This window comes from Canis lupus, chromosome 21, assembly GCF_003254725.2.
Source record: "Canis lupus dingo isolate Sandy chromosome 21, ASM325472v2, whole genome shotgun sequence".
Classification (NCBI taxonomy): Eukaryota; Metazoa; Chordata; class Mammalia; order Carnivora; family Canidae; genus Canis; species Canis lupus.
In genome coordinates, this window is record NC_064263.1 from 48,362,761 (window position 1) to 48,369,362 (window position 6,602).

A 6,602-nucleotide genomic window follows, 5' to 3' on the forward strand; every position below is an offset into this window, starting at 1 on the left:
AGCTTTAAAAAAGAAATGCCAAAACAGCCTTTAACATGTTTTCCTGTGCGTAAAATGTTTATATTTAACAAAGTTAGACTTTAAATGCTCAGTTGGTGGAGCGCACAACTCTCGCTCTTGGGGTCGTGAGTTCGAGCTCTGTGTTTGGCCTAGAGCTTACTTAAAAATTAAATAAAAATAAAATATGACGTCATTATGTTCTTCTAAAGTTAATTAGAGGCCTCACGTGTTGATTCCTGGTGTTCAGATACCGTGGTCCAGGATTGGGACACGAGTCTAAGGTGTATACTGAGCATCTTCCCCTTTCGATCCTATGTGTGCGTTTCTAGACGATGTAAAAACTCCCATTTTGACAGCTTTCGGGCTCTGTGATGCTCAAAGCTAAATGACCACCCCAGCATCTAAGGATCCCCCATGTCTGATAAACTCTAAGCGAAACTTTCACAGCCCAGGAATTTAATAGGCAGAAACACTATTCCGTCGCCTATGTCGCAAGCATCGTTCGTGTGTCCAGTGAAGCTTAATTAACTCCCAGGTTTACCAAGAAGGTGATCAACAGTTGCCTGGGCAGCTCTGTGTACCCTGGGGAGTCGGGCCAGCCAGCAGGCTTCCGTCTGTGGTGGGCAGGCAGGAGCTACCGTCCCGCTGATGGATCCCCTCAATTCCTCCGTGGGAAGGTCCTCTGTCTAGGCCCCCCAGGGTCTCCAGAGAACAACACTTGACCGTGCTTGCCTTTGGGACGGACCGTAGCCGCCCGGAGCCGGTCAGGGATGGAGAGCCGCCTAGACCTGCCATCGCGTGTCTCGTTTTCAACACAACCGCTTACTCCTACTCCTTGATTTTTTATTTACTTCCTCCTCTTTGCCCAGGTTCCAGAAGAAAGCTGAGCCCCCTCCGCAGCTGAGCCCCCTGAACTACAAGCTCCCTCTCTTTTGTAGCTTCAGTTGTCTTCTGCCTTCCAGAGATGCGCCCGGCTCGCGGGGACTGCTCAGGTCCACAGGGCTCGGGACCAGCACGCCCCGCACCTGCTCTCGGCTGCGCACTCGCCCCGTGGGGGGAAGGCTGCCCCCGGCCCCTGTCCGGCCCCCTGCCCCGTCCTCCCTGTCCCCCCGGCATCCGTCACTCTCTCTCTTCACCTCGCTTCTCTGTCTACTTCTGTCTTCATCCCTCAGCAGAATGTAACTTCCAGAACACAGATCTCGTCTGTTAAATTTTGAATTGTGTCATCGGGTGGAGGGCCCTGGCCCGGAACTGGCACCCGGTAAATATCGGTTAAACGAAGAACCACCCCCCGCCCCGTCCTCACACAGCAGGTGCTCATCATCAAGGCGTGGTGGCTGCCGCACCGTGGAGGGGACTTGCATCGTTCGGGGAACCATCCCCTTGCTGTCTCCTGATCCTCTCCCCCCCCCCCAGGGACACACGGCGGCTCTGGCTCTGTGTGACCCGGGTGACCGGGTCCCCACGGCCAGCCACCCCCAGAGCCGGCCCTGGCAGGGGCCCGGGGCTTCCCGGCGGTAAGCACGGTGGGGCGAGCGGTCCGGGAAGGAGCAGTGGCCCTCGCGGGGCTGGTCCCCATGTGCTCCCACGTGGACACAGCTGTCCCCTCGGATGGGCCAACCCAGAGCTTTGCAGCCGCCTGACAACTCCAACGACCTGCCCCCGACCCCCCGGGGCCTTTGCCGTGAGGCCGCCTGGAAATGAGCTCTCTGAAGGGACACAGCCCGTCGCTGCTGTCCTGGGGCCCAGGTGACTCCCAAGGCCTTGCGGTCACGTGGGACCCAATACCTCCTATCTTATTGTCCCCTCTTCCAGAGGAGCCAACACCAGCCCTGTTCCCGTCAAGGAGCCCGAACACTCTCATTCAAAGGCTGTATTTACAAACGAAGCAGAATGGCCATAAACCTGCTGACCTTGCTGCTTCTGGAATCTCATAAAAAGTTTCCAAGCTGCTCCTCCCTGGGGCAAGGGAGGGTGTTGCAGTCGCTGCTCCTCGTCCAGGCCGGGCTCTCGCAGTCCTCCCTCCGCAGTCCTCCCTCCGCAGTCCTCCTGCAGGCCCCAAATGTAGGCTTGTCTGCTTGGCACGGGGCTTAACTCTGGAGGGGCTGCTCTTGGGGAAGCAGAGGGGGGGAGAAGAGACCGAGCATCAGGCACTGTGCAAAGGCTCTCCCCGCTCGAGCGGGGGCCCATCCCAGGCGAGCCTCACCGGCAGCTCCACCCGCGTGCCCACGTACTGGAAACATCTGTGCCGGACCCCGCTCATTTGGGGGGGGGGTCCCTCGGATACTGGTTAATGAAACATATATATTTTCCAACGCCCTGCACACTGGAAGCAGCCGGGTGTTTCAGAAAAGGCCAGCGGGAGGCAGGGGACAAGGATACGGGTGGGTTTCTGGAAGGCTATGGTCTTGCTGCTAAAAAAGAGTCACACTTGGCTGCTTTGTGGCTTTTGCGCTTTGTCATTCTTCCTTCTTTGAATGAGGAGGTGAAACTTAGAGAAGCAGCTCCTAATCTTACGATCCAAGAGATGAAAGATGATCAAACGGTAAGAAGTAAAGAGCCCGGGGCACGGACGGCAGCGTGGGAAGGCTCCTTCAACCCCCACCGGGTGTGCGCCGGCTTCTTCCCACCCAGGGAAGACAGGCCTCCCCTTGTGCTGCGGGTGGGCAGACGCAGAAGTGGTCCCCGTGATCCCCACCCGTTGCGGGGCATGTCTTCGCGTGATCTACTCCCTTTAAAAATGAGGGTGACTAGCTTTGAGCCCACAAAATAGGGCAGAGGGGATGGAATGTCACTCCCGTGACCGCGTTAGGTCACGTAAGGCCTCACCTTGTTGGCAGACTTGCTGCAGAGACTCTCCTTGTGGGATTAGTGCAGTCGGCAACCGTGGTCCTTAGGAGCTGACGGCCAGGGCCAGGGCGGCAAAGGCCCGCAGTCCCACGGCGACAAGGAAATCCACTGTGCCGACAACCTGATGAGCCGGGAGGGGCATCCCTCCCCGGCCAAGCCACCACATGAGAAGGCAGCCCCGCTAACCCCTTCGCTGCAGCCTCGTGACACCCTGAGCTAAGGGCGTAGCCAAGCCATGCCAAGATTCTCGAGTCACAAAAACTGCAAGAAAATGCATGCATAAATTCGTGTCAGTTTGTTTTCCAGCAATAAGTCACTAATACACCCGTTTACCCGGCCCTGGCTGGCCTCTGGTTACACGCAGACCCCGCTGCTGGGGACGCGGAGGGGCACCGAGGGACACCTTCTCTAAGTGTTGACACATGGGAGTTGATTCCTACAGAAGGCTGCTATTTAGCCACTTCTCAACGTATCATAGTGATTAAGGACTAGAAAAAAAAAGAGCATTTGTTAAATAATCCTTTGGGGGAAGACTGGGAGCGAACGGTGGGAGACCGGACGGCACATTCCTCTTCCTTAGAGCCTTGAGTTCTGTTGCACGTAGTTTCGTAATCGGAAAATCCCGGTACCAGCTGGCATCCCTTGATCCCTCTCTGTGTACAAAGTGCCGCGCCGAGCCCTTCACCCGGGTTACCCCTTTGCGCTCGCAGCCATCCTACAGGCGAGGAATGATTATTGCTCCCGCACGACAGATGAGAACGCTGAGATTTGGAGAGGTTGAGACAGGTCAGGAGGCAGCCGGGCTCTGCGGCCAGCCTGCTTAAACCCCGTGCTAGCCGTTCGTTTGCAAAAGATGGGAAACAGAGAAATCGTGGTAATAAGAGGGGCGGGAATCCTTTCTTTCTATTCTCCGGACGCCTGGGAACAAGCAGGAATGGTTTCTTCTCCAACCTGCTTCGTACCCGCGCAGAGCTGAGGCTGCACGTCCGCAGCAGGGCGTAGCCTGCGCCCCGGCTCGTCCAGCTCCCGGGCCAGGCGCATCCGCATGCTGGGAGCCGGGCTGCGCTCCACGCATCTGCTGGGGGCGCCCCGGTCACTAAGCCCTTGCTTCTCCCACGCGGACAGTGTGAGGTGCCGTGCGCTTAGGACTATCACGGATAAAGCTGCAATTAGTGTCTTTGTGCATCCAGGTTTTTCCACATTTTGAGCGTACGGGAGGGTCCTCCCAGCCTCCTCGTTCTCATGGTGCCCACCGTATCCCCCATTTATTCCAGGTGCTCAAGAGAACAACATGTCTCTGATGCCAGAGGCACAAAAATATACTTCGTCGTTGAGGTAGAACAACTGGAACTTGGGAAGACACACACACACACACACACACACACACACACACACACAGACTGCAGTATGGTGGCAACTTACCCGGGAAACCAGTTTTTCACCCCATCTGCTGCAGACGGGTTTTGAACCGAGGTGATGGACCAGGGAGTGGAATGGACGGGACCGTGGGCCCCTCAGAGTGAAAACAGCTACCGTGTGCCGAACGCGGACCGCCGGCCGGGCACCGGGCGCAGCACTCTGCAGAGGCTGTGCCTCGGGTCTCCAGAAGGGCCGCAGCCTCCCAGCCAGGGATTGGATCTCCTCCCAGTGACACCCTCCGACTAACTAGGGGAACGGAACATAGTGGACTCGCGCTGCCGTAAGCCGCTAACTTGGCGGGGATTCGTTGCGGCCCCAACAGAAGTCTAGACTGTGTCGGCCTCCTTCAGTCCCTCCCCTGTTCCCCATCTGTGATCCGACTCAGCGCGATGTTTCAGTTTTCCTGTTAAAAGGAAAAACAAGTTGAAAACCAATCCTTCCGCCTCCTCCTCTTGTGTGGGTCCAGAAGACAAATGTTGGTGCCGGGCCGGGACAGCTCCGCCCTGGATCAGCAGTGGGGGGTCACCGGGGGCGATGACCCGGGTGCACCCCCTTCAGGCGCTCACAGGCCCCCGCCCCGGGGCTGCAGCTGTGGCCTTGCCCCCATGCGGCCCTGGATGCGGGATGGAGACGTGTGGCCCAGCTGTCCAGGCCGGGCCCAGGGGCGGGGACGGGGCAGCAGCAGCCCCGCAGGCCCAGGTGCTCCCCGGAGCCACTCGGGGCTCCCACCTGCCGTCAGGGAGACTGCGGACCTGCAGAGAGGGCCACCGCCGTGGCCCGGGGTCAGGACAGCCACTGACGCCACCCTGGGGGCCCGAGGCCAAGAGGGGCCCCAGAGGGAATGCGAGACAGCAGGATTGGGGTTCCAAGGGTGGGCAGGAGGGCTGAGTGGGGCCGAGGCCTCGCCTGGGTCCTCCTTCCTGCATACTCAGCCCTGCAGGCCAGGGAGCCTCGGAGGCCTCTGGGGCACGGACCCTGCAAGCGCAGCACAGGGCACAGGGAGGGGCCCTGGAGAAACCTGCCTACTCTGACCTCAGGCTGCTGATGCCACCACCGGGGGGGCGGGGGTGCAGGGTCACGGGGCGGGGGGTGAGGACGGGGCACCCAGTGGGGCCTGGGGGTGGGGATCACTGAGCCCAGGGGGTGCAGGGTGCATGGGGGGGCAAGGACAGGGCACCCAGTGGGGTCTGGGGGTGGGGATCACTGAGCCCAGGGGGTGCAGGGTGCATGGGGGGGGCGAGGACAGGGCGCCCAGTGGGGCCTGGGGATCACTGAGCCCGGGGGGTGCAGGGTGCACGGGGGGGCGTGGCAAGGATGCGGTGCCCAGCAAGGCCTGGGGGCCTGGGGCCAGGGTCACCAAGCCGGCCACACTGGGGACTGGAAGGGTAAGCAGGTGCTCCTGGTGGCTGCGGAACCCACCAGGTGCCGATGGGCCTTCCGGCCTCGAAAATTCGGGAAACTCCCCGCTGTGTCTGGGGGATTCTCGTCGTGTGCTGACGACACCCCGGGCAGAGGGCCCGCTGACCCCACAAGGCCCCGCCGCGCACCCCCTGGGCCCAGGACTCCTCGCAGGGACCTGCACACCCCAGCTGTAGTCAAGGCAGCAAGGCGTCCAGGCCCCAGGGGTGGAATCACAACGGCTACAAGCCAGACGTTAATAGTCCATAGGCACCTGCCAGCCGCAGCCCCCGCAGCCCCCCGCGGCTGACGTGACCCTGCGATGGTGGAGAAGGCTCTGGTCGGGGACCAGGGTCAGGCCGCTGGGAAAGCTTCCGAGATGCATTCACTCCCCCACTTGATGTGGCACAGTCGTTCCAGGAAAAGAATGCTTTGCCACCTCACACCGCGACCCCTGCCACCTTTCTACCTCTGAATACAGTCGTGAGGTCCGGAGGCGCGGCAGCCGCCCCGCAGCCATGAGGCAGCCAGCAGGAGAATCAATGAGGCACACACCTGCAGAGGATGGAAAAGCGCCTGGCATCCTGACGGCCCCACTGAGCGTCTATTCTCGTTGTAGGCACTTGCCTCACCTCCAGACTTCCCAGAATTTGAGATCATCGCACATCTTCATGGCTTGGGCCACCACCAGTCAGATGTGTTGCTTGCTTGTTGCCAACTATGTCCTGAACCACGTAGTTGTTTCCAGAAGGACGGCCACCTTTCTTCTCACAAGAATTAGGAAGCTCGGGGCCTGTTACCGAAGTGACAGCCCGTGACCAACGAGCCACGTGAAAACTCTAAGACCACGTTCCTCCAGCCCTAGGAGCAGAAAGCTTTCTTGCTCCAATCCTGCCTTCCTCTCCCTCGGCCGAGAGGACACAGTTGCTCTCCTG

The 6,602-nt window shown here is 59.8% G+C and overlaps 1 long non-coding RNA gene across 1 annotated transcript; it reads right to left on the reverse strand.

Moving 5' to 3' along the window:
• Nucleotides 1–1,858: 1,858 nt before the first annotated feature.
• On the reverse strand, nt 1,859–5,353 carry LOC112667819 (uncharacterized). The gene is made up of 2 exons (XR_007404790.1): nt 2,830–5,353; nt 1,859–2,512 (listed from the first exon to the last, which is right to left on the reverse strand). It is a non-coding gene; the product is annotated as an uncharacterized LOC112667819 (long non-coding RNA).
• Between the last annotated feature and the right edge of the window lie 1,249 nt (nt 5,354–6,602).